This window comes from Camelus dromedarius, chromosome 6 (genome assembly GCF_036321535.1).
Source record: "Camelus dromedarius isolate mCamDro1 chromosome 6, mCamDro1.pat, whole genome shotgun sequence".
NCBI lineage: Eukaryota > Metazoa > Chordata > Mammalia > Artiodactyla > Camelidae > Camelus > Camelus dromedarius.
In genome coordinates, this window is record NC_087441.1 from 58,908,564 (window position 1) to 58,928,408 (window position 19,845).

Here is a 19,845-nt window from a genome sequence, read left to right on the forward strand (position 1 = left end):
TGAGTATGCTGTTACCTTACATAGCAAAAGGGCCTTTTCAGATAGGATGAAGTTAAGGATCTGGAGATGGGGAGCCCATCCTGGATGATCGAGGTGGGCCCAATGTACTCACCAAGGTTCTTAGGGGAGGTCACAGTGACACAGGGCCACAAGCCAAGGAATACAGGCAGCCTTGAGAAGCCAGAAAGGCAGGAAACAGATTCTCCCCTGGAGCTTCTAGAAAGACCATAGCCCTGCTCACAGCTTGATTTTTGTTCTGGAAAACTGCTTTCAAATGTCTGACCTCCAGAAGTGGAAGATAACAAATTCACACTGTGCTCCCAGCCACTCAGTTTATAATAATGTGTGACAGCAGCAATAGGACATGAATACGAGCTGACTATCGCTTCTTAGACATTTTGTATAAAGCACACCGGACATTAAAAAAGTAGCCCCACTAAATGATGATAGTAGAGAATGTAAAAAATGTTGATTAGCTCATTCACCTTATGATCTCTTCACAAGTTGGCTTAATAATTCATTCTTCTCTTCGCCTGAGTACCTGTGCGAGGCTGTACCTTTCTGAAGTAGCAGGAATTCACTTTGCAGCTTCCAATGTCAGGTCCTGAGGCTTTGAATGCTTATTAAAATAAAAAAATTTCGGTGATAAGTCCCTCTCTATAATAACAACTTTTACTTAGGAAGAATATTGTTCTTGAATTGACAGTCAAGTTCAACTTGGATTTTTGGCCACAGCACTCTGAAAAAATAGAGAGGAGATTTTATTTGCATCCTATTTCTCCAGTGGGGAAGTAAGCATGGATCTGATCAAGTTTGCTTGGCCACCAAAGAGCAAGACTAGAAGCTCAGCCTTTCTGATACTTCACAAGGGCGTTCCCTTGGCCTCTGCTCTTTGTTTTAAAGGTACTCAGAAGAGGGAAAAGAGGGGTTAAACACACAGTAGGCGGGCGTTATTCATTTTGCCAGAAGCAGAGGAGAGGAATCCTGGAGAAAGACTAATGCTCAGAAGCTCTGGAATAAGAGAGCCTCCAGTGTTTAAATTAAAACTAGGGGGAAAATCTGACAATTGGATGAGTTTCATTTTGAAACTCATTTAACCCAAAAAGTCAAAACGAAACTCCAGGGGTGTGAACCCACAACAATCAAAATAAAAACAAGTTTTCACAAGCCAGTTGCAAAGCTAAACATAGATTTTTTCAGAAAGACCCACTTACCTTCAAATTCATGACTTTTTAGAATCATTTCAAACATTGTTTTAAAAAAAGAATGTCAATCAAAAGAAAAATAGTTTCGCGTGGGAGGTAAAGCTGGGCGTGTGTTGGGGGTGGGGCGGGGAGTATTTCTCTGACTTAACCTCCCCCTAAACCGTCAAGCTGTTTTTAAATACCATCTGTGGTCACCTGCCCTGCTAGTATTTTCTAATTGTGGTCAAAAGAAGCTGACTAACAGTTTGTGTGTTTACTCCAGGGGGAAACTGTCACGTGCCAGTGCCTTAGAGCACCGCCTTCAGTCACTTTACTTCTCACCTGGTTCACTGGTGCATCTGTGTGAACTCTCTGTACATAATGAGGTGTGTTAATTAAAACTGGAAACCGAAATAGCTGGCTGCAGCCGGGGCGGTGCAGACGGCCCTTTCCTTTTCCCGCTCCTCAGGCCTCACCTCTGTGCCCAGGAGGAAGGTGGGGGCGCTGGAATCACCTGTGGCCGGAGGGTTGCCCCGGAAAGATGGCCCCTTGGTTCCTCGCCGCTGTGCGGTGAGGGCTTTGAGCCAGGACGTGAACTGCTGAGCAATTTTCTTATTAAGACGTAAACACCGGAGTGTCAGCTGGAGCTTCAGACTTTTATTTGTGGTGGGCTGTTTTCCTGCCACAGCTGCTGTGGTTTACCGTCTACCTGAGTGTTCAAAACTGCTTTGCAGAATCCACTAGCTGAGCTTCAGATTTGGTACCTCTCGCTCCCCACCCAGCCGTGGTCCCCGGGGATGCACATCCCACTGAGCGTCTCCTCCCAGGCCCTGCTGTGTTCCCATTGGGAGAGGAATCGCTGGTGAACAGGCACCAGTGTTGTCAGACCTGTAGCACACGGTGTATTTCCAGGGATGATAATTTGGGGAAAACTAAGATAGGTCTCCAGACTGCTGTGGAAATGATTACTTTCCAAAATGGACAGTGGAAATCAATCATAACCATGCAGTCCAGGAAAGCAATTGTGACCTCAAAATCCTTAGAATTTTGTGACCCACGCCTAATTTATGCTAAGACAATAATCATGAATATGTAAAAAATTTTCAAAAATAAGCTCATAAATATGTTTACTATGAGTTTACCTATAATTAAGAAAAATGGGAAAAATCTAAATAGCCAGTAGGTTATTGATTGAATAAATTATGTTATAATCATATTCTTGTCATAATTAATAACTAGCATTTACTGAATGCTTACCATGGCCAGTGTATTGTGTATTAGTTTATGTGTGTTATCATACTTAGTCCTTAAAATGCCCCAGGAACTTACACTTCGAGAAGTAAAATTCCTTATCCATGAACACAGTGCTATTATAGTGAGACAAATAGTGTCCCCCCTAAACTCATGCCCACTTGGAACCTCAGAATGTGACCTTATTTAGAAATAAGGTATTTGCAGAGGAAATCAAGGGTCTAAAGATGAAATCATGCTGAATTCATCGCTGAGTTAGGTATCCTTACACGAGAAAAGAGAGAACTACTTGAGACTCACAGAGACACAGTACAGAGGTCTACGGGAGGATGGGGGATGGGGGCAGGAACAGAAGCGATGGTCTACAAGCCAAGGAATTCCAAGGGTTGCTGGCAGCCAGCAGAGGCTCCAAGAGAAAGGCCTGGGGCTCTCCCCCTGTGCTGTGTAGCCCCTCTCGGACAAGCTTCACCTTGTGTGTATGATGTCCCATTTGGGTACAAAATCTGAATATATGCATGGAAAAGAACGGGAAGACCATGCAGCAAAATGTTTATTTCTGGGTAGTGAGCATCCAGATGGATTTTAATTTCCTTCTTTTTTACTTATCTGCTTTTTCCTTTTTCAGCACTGAAGGGCAATACTTTTCATAGTAAGACACACTCAGTGATGTCGGAGTAAAGGGGCATCACGCTACAACTTACTCTCAAAATGGTTCAGACAAAAAACTACTCAACATGTACACACACACAGAGAACGTGATAAAGCAAGTGTGGGAAATGTTAATCACTAGAGAATCCAGGTAAAGGGTATGTAGGAATTCTTTATACTGTTCTTGCAGCTTTTCAGAAATTCTGAAATTATTTCAAAATTTAGAAGTTACCGCCCTGCCCCTGTACCCTCTCTCCAGAAAAGAGTCCTAACATGGAAGATACTCAAAGTTGAAACAGAAACAACTTTATAAACATAAATGCCAAGACACTGCCAACTAGTGTATTCCAAGCATCAGAAAAGTTTGTGGAATAAAAGCAGGTATTTGCATTACAGCGAAGATGACTCTCAAGGCGGGGGCGCGGGGTGGGAGGAGGGGGAGGGGGGAGGGGGTGGGGGGTAGAGGCAGAAAGAGACAGAGTAAGAGGTGATAGAAGAAAGTAATACCCAAAAGAGGTTCCTGTTGAACTGCCGCGGTGGGGTGAGGACAGCAGTGCAACCGAGCCAGCTCCGGCGCCATTTCTGGCATCTGCTTGAGATGGAGCGATTTCAGGTCGGGCCTGGCCAAGGAGTCAGAGGAGGAGGGTTTGCCCGACCTGCGGGGGAGGAGCGTGGCCTGAATCGTCCTCGCAGTCCCTGCAGGCTCTGATGGCAGCTTCCAGTCACCGGTTACTCGTTCCCGAGTGTGGTCATTAATGATAACTATACAGGCTCAATTTTTTAAAATACTATGGAGAGACAAACTAGAAAAGGATTTCTTAGTCCTCTGGAAATTTAAAAATGATTAACAGGGCACTTGATATTTTTATTTTAGTGAAACAGAAAATCTCATTGTGTGCCGTATTTAAAGCTCACTTCCAACTGACCTGTCTAGTTTACCATCTGGGCAAATACAGAGAACAGTATGTCCATCATTTGGACTTACCTAGAGGCGGGAAAAGTCACATTACTAGGTGGCATTATTTCAGATGGTCCTTCTTCTAGCACTGATTCCTCTGAAGATCGGCGGCCATTACAAAAAAAATAACTCAGTGCTATTGGCATCGTTTTACTTGTGTACGAGATATTGCGCAAGATCTCGTCCTTTTGAAGGAACCACGAGTTCCTTCCATTCCAGGGTGGGAGAGGGGCAGGGCTGGTGTGAATGGGTCTCGCTTAGAAGTAGCCCCACCCTCACCCTCAAACAGCACAGATAAATATATGGTTTGGCAAAAGCATACTGAATATATTGTGTGCACTTAATTGAGTCAAAGAATAATAGGTCCATTTTTATTCCATTTTCAAGTTGTTTCACGTTCAACATTCCTTCGTCACAGAGGTTTGCTAATTGTTCCAATTTGCGGTGCCAAGTAATTTGCGCCTAGTAATTCCATGAATGTTTGCATTTCTAGGTCCCTACAAAGCAACCGCTTCACCATACCTCAGAGTCGCCACTTGGAGGGAAAGGATCCCACAAAGATCCGTCCTGCCGTCATACGTGCGTATTCTGAGTGTCCCCATAGACTCGGAGAGTAACACGGTGATGGACTGGCTGCCCGGGATGCCGTCCATGGACCATTCAGAGAGGATTACCAGCCAGTGGGAGCGTGTCTGGTGGGAGGTTTGTTGTGTGTATAGATTTTTTTCCCCTAATGTATTTAAAACTAGTTTGAAGTTCAAATGGGAAGATTCCCTTTTTAGCCTTTCCTTTATGGAAAGAAAAGAAGCTTCTTGGTAAGATTCTAGACCCACCATCAGCCCCACCTCCACTTTAAGCTCTTTGACTCCTTTTCTGCCAGTTTCATTACATTTTCTGCTTTAAGCCATCCTCATGGTGTACAAAGAACGTGTCCCTTTGAGTCCAAAACTTTCCTTTTTCAAGAGAAATGTCCTCCCAAAGCCTGCCTGGCTGTGGCCATTTGGATTTTTGTTCTTATTTAGGGGTAACAGAAATAGTGCTTACAAACTTGTGCAGAAAACGTGACCTAGTGATGCTAATGAACCCTGAATCCAAGGGCAGTTTTTAAATCATTTTGGTCAGTCAACCTTAGCAGGTGAGTATCTGAGGAACTGGTGACATTAAGACACTTGCATCCATCCTGGACCACTAGATCTACAATCCTAAGAGGAAGGATGGAAGCCATCCACTGAGGAGTTTTCAGTTGACCTGATGACCTTCCTTTTGGAAATGATATTAAAATGGAGTTTTTCTTGTTAAAAATGGCTAATGTTTTCATGAATTTTGCTCAGACTGTTTTCATATTTAACTCAGTGCACTTAACCCACGTGCGTGTTCGGGTCTATGTTCTTCCAGTCCACCTTACAAAGGAGGTGGGAACCAGGTTCTTGCACTTCTTTGCCTGGTAATAGCACAAAAAGATTATGTACATTATGTCTGATGAATTCTAATTTTTCCATTTCCAGCAGAAGAAATCTTTGATCAGAAAGACGGTTTTCCTGAAGGTTTACACGCTGAGTTCATGATGCTTGGGGCAAAGGTGTCTTACAGGGCTACTTGTTTCGCAGGGACCTCAGGCAGTAGTGACTCCTGAGCCTGCAGTCAGTGTAAGGGTCACCAGGTGAGCAAAAATATCTTGGATTTAGGATGGAGGCTCTCAAACTCCTGTGTGCATAAGAATCATCCAGTGTCAGGGTGGGAAAGGTTGAAAACGTAGGCTCTGGAATCCCTACCCAGGTACTGATCCTGTAGGCTCGGGGGCATATGTATTTTTAACAAATACTCAGGTGATTCTGATGTATGTAATTTGTGAGAAACACTGTCCTATAAACTCTGATGGAGAATATCTGGACATGTGCTTTAATTCATCACTTTTTGGTTTTCATATTTTCTACTCAAAATTTTATTACTTCAAATATTTTTCCTAATTAAAAAAATGTAGGACAAGAAAAGACACTCAACGTCATTAGTCATGGGGGAAATGCAATTGAAAATTACAATGAGATACTGTAACACACCCATCAGAATGGCCATAATTAAAAAGACTGACAACACCAAATGTAGACAGAGGATGTGGAGAAACTGGAACCCTGATATACTGCTGCTGAGAATGCAAAATGGTAAAGCCATTTGGGAAACCATATGGCAGTTTCTTAAAAAGTTAAACATATACTTATCATATGATCTAGTAATTCTGCTCCTAGGTATGTGCCCAAGAGAAATGAAAACACATGTCCACACAAAGACTCACTTGTATGTGAGTGTTCATGGTAGCATTATTCATAAGTGCCCTAAATTAGAAACAACCCAAATGTCCACCTACTGATGAATGGATAAATAAAATGTGATATAGCTATACAGTGGAATATTATGTAGTATTTAAAAAAGAACAAGCCTAAATGTCTATCAACAGGTGATTAGATGTTGTATATATATACCCAATGGACTACTACTCAGCCACGAAAAAGAATGAAATAATACCATTTGCAGCAACATGGATGGACCTAGAGTTTATCATGCTAAGTGAGGTAAGTCAGAGAAAGACAAATACTACATAATATCATTCATATGAGGAATATAAAAGAATGACACAAATGAACTTATTTATAAAACAGAAACAGACTCACAGCCATAGAAAACAAATTATGGTTACCAAAGAGGAAATGGGGTAGGGAGGGATAAATTAGGAGTTTGGGATTAGCGGATACAAACTACTATATACAAAATAGATAAATAACAAGGACCTACTGTATAGCACATGGAACTATAGTTAATAACTTGCAATAACCTATAATGAAAAAGAATATATATATATATATATAACTGAATCACTACACTGTACACCAGAGACTAACACAACAATGTAAATTAACTATACTTCAATAAAAAAAGAAGAGCTACTGATATATGGTACAACATGGATGAATCTCAAAAATATTATGTGAAATGAAATCAGCCAGACACAAAAGACCACAGATCATATGATTCCATTTAGATAAAATTTCTAGGAAAGACAAATCTATAGAGATAGGAAACAGATCAGTAGTTGCCTGGGGCTGGTAGCAGAATCGACTATGAAGAGACAAAAGGGACTTTTATGTCAAGATGGAAATGCTGTAAAACTGGATTGGAGGAATGACTACAGAATTCTGTCAAGTTACTAAAAACAAAAATCAACTACAAATTTACGGGGTTGGATTTTAAGATACGTAATTTATACCTCAAAAAAAGCACATTTAAACAAACAACAGGCTCTCAAAAATGGCCACTGAATGGTATGCAAGTGAATGAATCAATCAAAAAAAACATTTCAAAGTATTTGGGAGATGGTGTTCAAAGAAATGTATCTACATATGATTAAGTGCCTTCTGCACATTGTCATCAACTACAGCCTCATGTGAGTCTCGTTAGTAGGTGGCTTTTTTTCTTTTCAGCTCGCTCTGAGTCACAGTTTCAGCCTCAGCCTTCACCGACTTATCCCCAACTTTCCAGCTGTTCTCAGCTTTTCTCAGCCTTAACCACCACTAGATTCTCCCCTTAGGCTAATAGGCAATTCTGGCCCTTTAGCTTTCTTAACAGGCAGAAAGGACCGTCCACCATTCCCTCTGACTCATCTGCTTTCTTTTCCAGGTGGCAGGAGAAGAAAAAAGAGTTTTCAGTCCCATCATCTGTCTGTGTGTCAGCAATTCAATTGTTCCCTTAGCAACCATCGCTTTTATTGCTGGCTTTCCGATACACACTGCTTTCTCAAAGAGCTTAGCGTCACAGAATATCTGGTTCATGCCAGAAGCAGTCTTCTGAAAAGGCCAGTATCTCTTCCAGCAAAACTATTTTTAAAACAATATTCAAACAAAGCATACCGGTTTTAGATAAAGGTGATAATGCGGACAGGGTTGAGGAGATGATGCCTCTTAGGAGCATCTGGCTGAGATAAGGAGGGTAAGCAGCCCCAGACTCGCTGCTCCCCTCCCGGTAGGTGGATGTTATGGGTCACAGGAGAAATCAGACGTGGAGGAGGGAGGGCCACACCGAGTGGGAGCAACCCAGTGACTTTCCTTTGCTGATAGAAGGATCAAGGCATTATTTTTGCATTAGAAGCTTTCTAGATTTACCATTTTCCCATCTGCCTCCTTATGGGAGCATACTGCCTTCAATGTGTTGCTACATCTAGATGAAAACTAAGACCAAGGGATAGCTCAAGTGTAGGTTCTTTTATCATTCCATCCATTATTTATTTTCCAAGAGATCTGTAATTTTTTGCCCTTAAGAAAAAGACACATTTCCGGGGAGAGAGGATAGCTCAGTGGTTGAATGCATGCTTAGCATTCATGAAGTCCTGGGTTCAATCCCTAGTACCTTCATTTAAATAAATACATTCATATATAAATACATAAATAAAAACAACTTAATTATCCTCCCCCCCCCCCAGTTTTTTTTAAACAAAAGACACGTTTCCTATGTCAGCCACTTTGTGAGAAGCAAGGGTGTCTCACATGATGGAGATGATGTTAATATGCTCTCAAGAAAATTCCCAAACACCGTGAGAAGGATTTGGAATTTGCAATATTCTATTTCACAGGTCCATCCAGAGGAATAAAAATCACTCAGTAACAACTTGGCAGTTTCTTCTTTAAATAGTAAGAATGAAGAGGTATTTTATCACTATTTGAGAACACTGGTTTTTCAGCATTTCGGAACACCTGTACTTCAAACAGTTGATACCAAGTATCTTAATGAACCCCTTCTGAATATTCTGTGCACTGGGGGTTGGGTATAGTACTAACAAGATTTTGGTACCTGCCTTATTTTAACATATGTACATATTTGGGGTTTTCTTTTTCATTTTATTGCATTCTGTTGTACTGCACTTTGCAGATACTACATTTACAAATTTTTTAAAATTTATTTTTATCAAGGTAACATTGGTTTATAACATGATATTAAGTTTTGTGTATACAACATTATATTTCTACTTCTGTATACACTACAGTGTGAACAAACCAAAGCAAATAAAAACAAAGATGCAGATACAAAGAACGGGGGGGGGGGCTGTTTGTTAATTCCTTTTATTTAACTTTTTCTTTAAATCAGTGCTTTTCCTAATTTAAGCAAGTTTTCCTTCATACTACCCCAAATTAAGGAGATTTCCCCATACATAATTTTATTTCAACTGTTAATACAGGAGCTATTGACCCAGTTGGCTTGTAAAATAGGAGGAAATCCTCTGGCCTATTTTATAACCTTAGAGGATAGAGACTCATGGTCTGTAAACATGTATTCCTGCTGCTGCAGGTCTCAGCTCTGCGGCGTGGATGGCCTCAAACCAGTCCTTCAAGCCATTTTGAGAGGTTGTATTTAAGGCCAATCCACTTCCTTAGGATTTCCCAAAATAATGTGAAGTCACCCAGAATGAAAAACTCAGAACTATACATAAGGTTCTAAGTCCACTCCCAAGGCCTCGAGGATAAAATTCTCAGGCCATTTATCACAAGTAGCCTGAGGGTCGACACCCCCAACTGCTCCCCACACAAGAAAGAAAAAGCTCTGTCTCCTTTTCAGTTCAGAAAGGGAGTCATTCAGCTGGAGTTTGCCTTGGAGGAATCAATAACATTTTGTTTTTTTAATGAAGAAAGAAAATAAAGGTCTTCCTAATTCCTCTCTAGTACTAAGAACTGTCATTCTGAGACTCAGTCAGGCAACCGAGCTTGGGTCTAAGGTGCTGTCGCTGGGCGGCAGAGTTTTCCCCTCTCTAGTGTCTCTGGGCATCAGTTTCCTTGGCTGCCAAGAGAGCGGGGGGTGGGGGGGGGTGATGCATGTCCTCGGGACCCCTCCACGGCTGTGATCTGTGTTTCTATCTACTTTCTCCCAGAGTGGACTGTGGAATTCCATGATTTTCTGTGTGTCCATCCCAGCTGCCCAGACCCTCTCCGGGGCTCTTTCTTTCTCTGGGAACCAAGCAGCCCTCACCTTCGCTGTTCATAGATTCTGGTTCACGCAAGCCTGTTTCCTCACCACCTTCAAAGTCCAAGTTAGAGGTGTGAAGGGAAGAGGAAGAAACCTACACAGGCACACACGTGTAAATACACACATGTGTAACAGTATGTGTTCTAGCAAGGTCACAGGCCTGAGGCAGCCCAGAGCTCAGTGCTCTGAGTCTCACAAGGTACCTCCTTGGCAGGAAGTGACCCTGTCAACATCCTGCTCCGTCTCGTGGGGCCCATCAGACATCCGGTTCCTGTCATCCGGGAGACTGGCCTGCCACAGGCTGGATGGCCAACGGGGGAGCTCTTAACGGCGATTTCTGGATCAAGTTACAGGGCAGTTTAGCCCAGGACCAGTCCAGTCCCACACCTGCAGCCCCCCAGTCCCATCACAAGAGCTCCATGCTGACAACCTGTCCACCCAGTGGAAACCTGCCCCGAGTTCAAACCTGGTGGGAGAGTCCAAAGCTACTCTGCTATCTAAGTGGGCTCATCATGCTACAAACCATCCCAAGGTTTTTGATACTCATTCAGGGAACAAGAAACAGAAGTCTCTCCAAGCTTTGTCCCTAGTTTTGTCACCCAGCCCTTTCCTTGGCCCACCAAAAACCAGTCAGAGCCAAGATGATTCGCATGGTAGGTGGGGGCTTCAAGGCTGCACCTTGGAGTCATATTTTTAAGGGATGAATGGATGACTGATTGCTGTCTGACTCCCAAGGTAACTAATGTTCATTGTAGAAATGGGTTTCTGGGCTCTGGGGAAGTGTGCCAAGGCAGTGACAGTGGGGGACAGAAAACAGGGAGGAGGGGGCAATCAAAATAGGAAAAGAAATACAAAGACCACACATATGAATGCATACAAATGTATGGACACATGCATATATTAATTACCTTAAAAGATTTGGATCTTAAAAGAAAATGTAGAGTAGTTCCAGGAAAAATACAGTATCTACCACTTTGCTTCCCAGAGAGAACTCTTGCTAACACTATGGTGTGTTTCATTCATCTGTTTGTTTTTTGCATAAATGAAATTTTAGGGTTCAGTTTCATAACCTGCTTTCTTTCCAGTTAATAATGTGACCCAGACTGTTTTCACCACGTGTAGCTATGGGCGGAGGCAGGGCTAAGCCTCTGAGGCAGACCCGCAGAATGACAGTCTGTCAGAGCTGGAAGGGACCATGAGCAATCACGCAAGTCAAACCCCTCATTTCACAGATGAGAAAACTGAGGCCTGAGTCACGGCTAAACCCAAGACGGGATCCACATCTCCCACCAGCAAACAGCCCATGAGAGGCCTCGGGGTGGGAGAGGTGTGCAGCCTCATCAGGGTTTCGTTTCATGGAGCTGGTTTGGCCTCACCCAGTAGAGGCCGTGGCTTGGGGAGCATGAGGGGCAGGCTGGGGACCAGGCAGGATGCAGTGAATCAACAGCCCAGAGGAGGAAGGTACAGCTCAGTGGTAGAGCACATGCTTAGCATGCATGAGGTCTTGGGTTCAATCCCCAGTGCCTCCACCTAAAAAAAAATGAAACCCAAAGGGATGGGGGAAAAAAAACAGCCTAGCTGCTCTTACAGAGCCTGGAGAAGATACCGTACTGTTCCAGGGAAGGCGCCTCAGCTGTTGCAGTGCAGCTCTGCCTTCTGTACACAGCACTGGGCCACTGCCAACCCATTCTGAGTCAGCTCTCTCTCCTGGATTTCTCACTGGGATTCCTGCTTCCACCCTGGCTGCCACAAACCCCAGAATGATCTCCTACAACAGCCAGTGGGATCCGCAGTGGCTTTCTATCTTACTCTGGCTGAAGGCCAAGGTTCTTACAGTGTCCACAGGGCTCCTCCACCCCACCCATCTGCCTCTCCGTCCTCCTCCTCCTCTCCTCCCCGCGGACTGGACTCGGTCTTCCTCAGACCTGCCTCAGAGCCACTGCACTTGCCGGTCCCTCTGCCTGGAACATTCTTCCCCGCATACAGTCCTGGTTTGCATTCTCACCTGCTTTGGGTTTTGGCTCAAACATCCCATTCTCAGGGGGCTTTCCCTGAGAATTTTAAGTTGGGGTCTCCACTCAGAATTTTAGATGCTTTCCTTGTAGAAAGGCCTGCTCCCTCTTCCCTGATCTGATTTTCCCTAGTCCTCATCACTATGGGACATACCACATATTTCACTTATTTTTCCTTGTGTCTCTCCCTCCACCAGAATACAAGCTCTCAGAAGCCTGGGGTTTTGTCTGCTCATCAAATTAATGAGGGTCCTTTTGTTGGAAGTCATGGAAACCAACTGCAGCTTAAGGGGAAAGGGTGGCACTTTATCCCAAGGACTCATGAAACCCAAGGGCAAAAGGGAAGCCTGGACTCAAGAAGGGAGGGAGAAAGCTCTTGCCCCCTCTTGTAAGTCTGCTACTTTCTTCTCTCTGTACATCCTGACTTCTGCTTCTCTCACCACAGAACAGAATGCAGCCGCCCCGCCGCTTTCGTTCACTGAGGCAACCACGATTTGCTGGATATAGCGTGTGTCAGACATCGGTCTAGGTGCTCGGGCTGCATCGGTGAGCTGAGCAGAGCCCTGCCTTCATGGAGTTTCCATTCCAGCGGGAGAGGGAGACTGCAAACACACTCAGGGAGCACATGTCAGGTGAGAAGAACGTGGGGAAAGACAAGTAGAGCAGGACGAGGAGGTGGGGGACCTGGGACACGTGGTGGAGCAGGCAGGATACACGTTTAAATATGGGTCACAGAGGACCCCAGGGAGAAGGTAAGATCTGAAGAGAGATTTCCAATCACCACTGTGAGTGGGCTCAGACACTCACTTATAAATTCACAAAAGAAAAATCCAGTGGACGCAGCTTAGCCCAGGTGTCCACCTGTCCAATCAACTGTCACTCACAAAGGCAGGGTCACCCCAAACAAGCGTGGTTTCTGGAGGCCCACTCCTGTGGGCGAGATGGGAAGGGAAGGGCATTCCCAGAGAAGGGGGAGTTATCTTGAGTGGGAAAGACATCTCCGAATGTGTCTGCCCCTGGAGGGATTTAGGACCCTTCTGTTTGTGCCACTAGAGTGTCTGCTGACTTTAGAGTCAAAAAAAAAAAAAAAAAGTTCCAATCCAGTTAAGTTGTTCAGGTGGCCTCGCCTGTCGGAGGCTTGCGGTAAACCAGCCCCCGTCCTGCCACATTCATGGGAAGGTGCTGTACTGTTGATTTCCTGCTGAATTGCCCAAGACAAGAGGACAGAGATGGTGATATCACAAAGAAACTTGCTGAATGCGAACTGACTCAGAAAATACTGTGCCACATCCCCAGCTGGCAGGCTTGTCTCCGCCCCCTGGGGAAGGGCTGCCTATTTTTAGCACAAGCGGCCCGTTTCTCATCTCTACCCTAAGGATTTTCTCCCTGAAAGAGCAAGAAGTCACAAAGAATTAAGGGGGCAAGAGGGAGTAAGGCCTGGACATACTGGGTGGTATAATGGCAGAAACCACGAAATCCAGGTTATTTCCTTCTGAGGGAGCCAAAAACAGGAATGGAAAATTTGAGAAACCCCAAGTCATCTGCTGCTTTGCAAGAAAAGCCTAAGAGAATTTTGAGCCAGGAGGACTAGTTCAGAGGACCCTCCCCGGATGTTTACAGCCTTATCTGAATTGTTAGCCTTTGAAAAGGAGGCAAGTAATATTTATAAGTTTATGAATTTAGAGACCTTGGGCCCCATCACTAGAACCAAGTAACACAGGGCTCCTGTGGACTCTACACACAGAATGTAGCTCATCTCTGGCTGTGGGTCGCGCAGAGCTCCAGGGTGACCTTTGAGTATAGAAATTCCCCCACCACACTCCCGACTCCACCAGTGTTTATATGCAGAGGAGACCGAGGCCCTAATATGTGGGACTCCTCGCAGTGGATGGAGATGCCACAGATAAGGTAGAGAGATGGCGAAACCAAAGAACTGTCCTGGTTTGGCTCAGCCAAAAGAAGAGTACGTGTGCATTTGGGTTCTCAGCCCCTGGGGGCCTTTTACAGGGGCTGACTGCCTAAACCATCCAAGCCTGACGAATAAACAAGTGGTTGCCCAAAGAAAGTCCCTAATCTGGTTTGCACCCATTCAAGAGCCAGAGGCTACCGGGAGCTCCCTAGACAGAGGAGGCATTGTCTCTGGGTCACCTTGGATCACCTGCCTCCTCAGAGAAAGCAATGAATGCTCCATCACTAGCAAAACTGAGTATTTTCAAGAGTCAAAGTTAGGGAAACATTTTCTGATTTGCTTTTGAGTCTCCAGAGAATTCTAAGCGCTGACTAGACTGCAGATACAGGCTATTATACTTACCTGGGCTTCCACGGTTTGAAATAGACCCTTTCAGAGACTCCCTCTGTCTCCACCTCGCCTCTGACTGTTCCAGAGACCACACATCAGGGACCTCAGTTTTTTGGAGAATCCTCCCTCGATCACAGGCTGGTCTCCAAAGCTTGGGAATCTTAGCTTTATAAACCCAGTAAGGAGACGTCTCCGAGGGTTTTCTGGAGCAGAAGGAAAGACTCACAAATCCAGCTGGCTCCTCTTTTTACAGAAAGTTCCAACTAAGGATCTGCCCGGAGGTCAGTTTCTCTGCTGCATCTTGTCACATCTCTTATAAACCAGTCTCGAATAAGAAAGGCCCCTCCGGCTGAGGTGCGTGCACTTTCCATGCCAGCCTCCAGTAGGCTCAGATCCAAGGGTTGCAGAATGGCCACACGGAGCAGCCTGCTCATCGTCACCAAGCACCATCGCCCAGTTGTGTCTGCCCCAGGAATCGAGTCTTGCCCTTGCCACTGTAAAACCCATTCCTATGCCAGAAGTAACACGATTGTAGCCCTTTCTCTTTTCAAACTGCGTATCCCGGTATTTCCCAGAGACCTGGCTGAATTCCTGGAAAGACTGGCAACACGAAGCTGCCAAGAGGTGCTTCCTGCAGTAGGAGTGCAAGCGCAGAGGGAAAGAGTGCGCGTGCAGGGCCAGCAGAGCATCCCAGGGTCCCAGGCCTAGCACGCTGCCCCCATCAGTTACCGACGTGCCCTGGGAGATGTCATCAACAACAGGATGACTTTGCTGTCTTGAATGACTTCAAGGAGTTGTAAGCGGGCAGCACGTGGAGCCTCTGTAAAAACAATGTGTAATGACTATGAAAAAATACATATTCCTTCATGTGTGTGTCACTCAAGGCTATATTTGCTCCAGGTACATTACCAGCTCCTGTCTACACTAGGAATGAGCATAATCTTTGGAACCAAGCAGACTGAAATTCAAATCCCAGCTCCTTCACTCCCTATACTGTAGCCCTGGGCAAACCATTTACCCTCTCTGAGCTTCAGAGAGGCTGTTTACTTATCTGTGAAACAGGAACAGTGATTTTCATCCTGCAGGGCAGATCACTGTAACTGGATTACAGGCAAGGTAGAAAACTCAGCTAGCATAGTGACTGGCACACAGCAAGTAGTCAATCAATGATAGTTGCAGCTGATTTTGCCATTTTTAATGAAATTGATAACATTAAAGGTAATAAAAAATTGAATGATTCAGAGAGGTGCATTAAGACACTCTCTCTGATGCCAGGGAGGTTAACGGACTAGGTATATGGATATACAGAATATGGCAGTCAGTCCTGTCTGGCCATTCCTAACCCACTTTCCTCCTTGTCCCTTCACCATGGAGGCAAGAAGAGCTAGTCACTTTTCCAACCTCCCTGGCAGCAAAAGATTGCTGTAAGACACAGTTCTGGCCAAAGAGATGTGAGCAGTGACCTTCTTTCTCTATAAAGTCATGGCTAGTGCTACTCTTCCTTTCCTTCCTCCTGCCTTGAATATGGATGCAATGCCTGGAGCAGAGGCAGCCATACTGTAGTCACGGTGCAATAAGCTACACAGTAGGGGTGTCAGAGAGAACAAGAAAAAGTTCCTGGATTCTTGCTGACGTCACTGAACTGCTGCACCAGCCGTTGGTTACCTACTTGCAGACTTTTTAGTTCTGTAGGAAAAATATCATTCTATTTGTTTAAGTGACTCAGATGGGTTTTCTGTTGCTTACTGCTGAAAACATTCTTATCTGATAAAGAACTGTGTGATAAGCTTCTGAAATACCTTGCTGACCTAGCAGAAAAATCCAGTCACTTTGACTTACTAATCAAATTCAGAGGAGCATAAGCTCTTTAGGCGTTAAATAATCCAAAATATTTTAACAAAAATGACTGTATATGTATGAATGTAGGATACACATATACACATATATTAGTATACTAGCTTATGAAACGTAGGAGGTTTGCTTTAGATGCAGTTCTCAACCTTCAGAGCGCACACGTACAGCATGATCACAGTGGAACTCATTCAACATGCCCGTACCTCAGCTCCAACCCTGGAGATTCTGGCTTCCCATTCCTTGAATGAGTTCTGGGCATCACAAAGTTTTAAAACTGCACAGGTAGCTGTGAGCATGGCTTAGGGAGAACCACGCTAGAGCCTTCCTTAGAAGAGACTTAAGCTCAGCAAATCCTGCCTCCTAAGTACTAAAGCCTCGGAGATTCGGGCTGGAAAGGTAATATAGCCTTACAGGCAGCATGGCAGAGTTTTGCTGGTTTAATGCAACAGAATTATTCCACCCAATTACAAAAAGTTATCAGGCTCCAAAAAACACAGGATTTATATGCATTCCTCTACTGCAAATCACACAGGCTTCCCCTTTAATTTTGCATAGATAAACCAGCATTCAACCTGTGCAGGGATTAGAAATACCAGAATTGCTGCCTTATGACCTTATTTTAGGAACTCGGATGGCCAGGATAGAAACTCCAATAAGACAGTGTGGGGCCCATCAGCACAGCCCAATATATTCACATATGGACAGACAAGAGCTCTTCTGATGAGATGGCAGCCAGCTAACTCCGTGTCTTTTGAGATGTTGCCGTCAGGTGTCCAAATGGTAAGATCAGAATCATTCACATTGTTGACCCAATGTGTTTCCTTTGAATTTGTAATTTTTCATATTATCTATAGTTTCTTTGTCAGGGTTACATATTTACTTATGTCAGAGTTACACATTTTCTTGAATATATTTTTAAATGAGCTATTTATACGTATAAATAAATCTGCATAAGGTCTCGAAGGTTGTTTTCTGTTTGTTTTTGGGGTTTTTTTTTAGCCAGTAGCAAACTGTTTTATGGGCCAAATCTAGTGTCATGTTGATTCAGCTTCTCTTCTAGTAAACTTGGTGACATTTATTGATGAATAATCTTAGGTTCATACATAGAGAACTGTGTGAATTCCTTTATCACCCACCTTCGAGAAATCATTGCTGGGCTTCACATTAGAATATCTGTTGATGCGATTTACAGCAACCAGCCTCATGCCGCATTTTTGGTTTTCACTAATAATAATAATGGTATAGCTTTAATGAGCCCTAATTGTATAGCAGACACTGTACTATACTCATTATATGAATTATTTTATTTAATCCTCACTACTACTCAATGAGGGAGGGTACTATTGTCATGACCATTTTACAGATGAGTAAACTGATTTTGGGAAATTAAATTCCTTATCCTCTCACAAAGCCTGTAGCTCACAGAGCCATGCTTTGAACCTAAGTAATTCTTCATTCGAAAGTCCACCCTCTTAACCATCCTGCTATGTTAGCACTATTTATCATCCACGCTGATCAGCCATATTTTACTTCGGGGCATGTGTAAGACCCTTTAATGGTGATTCTATTGTGAATCGCCAGCATCAAATAAGTCAGCTGTGTTCTTGCTACAGCACTCCCTGTAAAATCTTTTCAAAACAGATATGGTCACGAGTCTGAGTTTTACTCATTTGTGTGATGACACTAGTTTTGAGTCACTTCCATAGATGCTGGTGTGATGGATGAACGTGAGTTTCAGAGTCAGATGCTTCGCTTCTGTGGCCTAAACTGGCCATTTCATCTCTTTAAGCTACAGGCTGCACAGTTACAAAGGGGAGGTGGTCGTGCTGCCTTCTCACTTTCCAGGATTATGCTATGGCCAAACAAGTTAGCAGATGCGAGAAGTGCCTTGCGAACAATGGGGTGATACACACATTATTATTGCTTTTTAACTGAAGCATAGTTGATTTACAATATTGTGTTAGTTTCAAGTGGACAGCATAGTGATTCAGTTTTTTTTTTTTTTGCAAATTATATTCCACTATAAGTTATTACAAGATATTCACATCATTGTGTTATAACTTTCTTTTCAATACAATTTTCCTGACTCGTTTCACCCTAATTCACAGCCACAAATCTCCAACTGGCCTTCAGCCTGACCGGGAAACCCTACCACACTCTCCAAGTCTATTAGCTTTTCCGTTCTCCAAAGTGACTGACATCTCTCCTCACACCATACCCACCTCAGTTTTAACTGATGCCCTCTCCTCCTCACACTTTCTCCAGAAACCAAAAGCAACCACAACAGCCCCCCTCAGCACATCACCACCCACCCATGTCCTCAGGGCTTCCCTCCCATCACCGAGGCTCAGGGTCCCTCTCTCCAGAGATCAACGGCCCCCAGCTCCCTTTGCTCCTCGACCATCCCAGGGACTTGGTTCCTCCAATTATTGCTTCTCTTCAGCACCATCTATTTCACTCTCTCTTACCAGAGTGTGCCTTTGTGCCTCCCATATTAAAAAACAGAAAGGAAAAAAAACCCAACAACTCCGTTGCGCCACATTTTCACACAGCCACTGTCCTGTTTCTCTGCTCTCCTTCACAGAGAGAGTTCCTGGAGCAGTTGCTTCTTGTCACTGCCTTCCACTTGCTGCTCCACTGCACCTCTGGCTGCAGGATCAGCGTGCCGCCCTGCCCTCAGGGCACTCAGAGGTCATCAGAGTTTACCTCTCCCTCCTGGTCAAGCACCCTCTTCTCCTGACACATTCTCTTGGTTCTGCTTCTCATCTGCTGGTTGTCTCTTGTCCAGCTCTTTCGCCAAATTTCCTACATTTTTCTGGCCTCTTGAGTGTTGGAGGGGCCTAGGGTTTGTGCAAGGACCCCTCCTCTTCCATGTCCTCATGCACCCTCTAAGTAGCATCATCCAATGTTACGACTTTAAATATTATCTGTGTATCCAGCATTCCTCTCCCTTGTACCAGCTAGGTGGACTATCTGGCATGGCCACATGGATGTTAAGAAAACACCTTAAAGTTATGGCCAATCAAAATTCTTGATTTTCCCTCCCAAAGTTTCTCTATGGGTCTTCTCTATCTCAAGAAAGTGGACCATTATGGTAACACTAATTGGTGCCACTAAATGGTACCACACGCTCATGACAAAAATCTAGAAATTACCCTTCATAACCTTCTTTGCATCACCCCCACATCCAAACCATCAGTAAAACCTCTCAAGTCCACCTCTAGACCATAGCCTGACTCTATCCATTTCTCCCCATCCCTCTACTGACACATCTCGGTGCAAGCCATTCGCACCTCTCAGGTGGAATCCGGCAACAGCCTCTTAACTGGTCTCCTTGCTTGGCTCTTACTTTCTCCACTTTCTCTTTTTAACACAAACACAGACACACACACACACACACACACACACACACACACGAGAGAGAGACAGACAGCAGAGGAAAATTCTTCCTTACAGTTGAATTCCAAATAATAAATATAGGATTGATGAATTCAAAAATCAGTGGATGCCAAAACTAGTAAAGCTTGATGAGCAACAAGATATTTACAGTCTCAAAGAAACTCCCCTCAAATTGGGAGAACTAGTAACTTTACAGAGGAGAGAACACCACCTTAACTAAGTGATCAAAGCTAACAT

The 19,845-nt window shown here is 44.1% G+C and overlaps 1 long non-coding RNA gene across 3 annotated transcripts in view; it reads right to left on the reverse strand.

Annotated features, from left to right (window-relative positions):
• The window catches only part of LOC135321499 (uncharacterized), a 164,882-nt gene that overhangs the window by 11,315 nt on the left and 133,722 nt on the right, over nt 1–19,845 (reverse strand). For all 3 annotated transcript variants that reach the window (XR_010381312.1, XR_010381311.1, XR_010381310.1), the window contains exons 5-6: nt 14,368–15,175; nt 486–739 (exon numbers count right to left, since the gene is read on the reverse strand). This is a non-coding gene — a long non-coding RNA (uncharacterized LOC135321499). The remainder of the gene's footprint in view (nt 1–485; nt 740–14,367; nt 15,176–19,845) is intronic.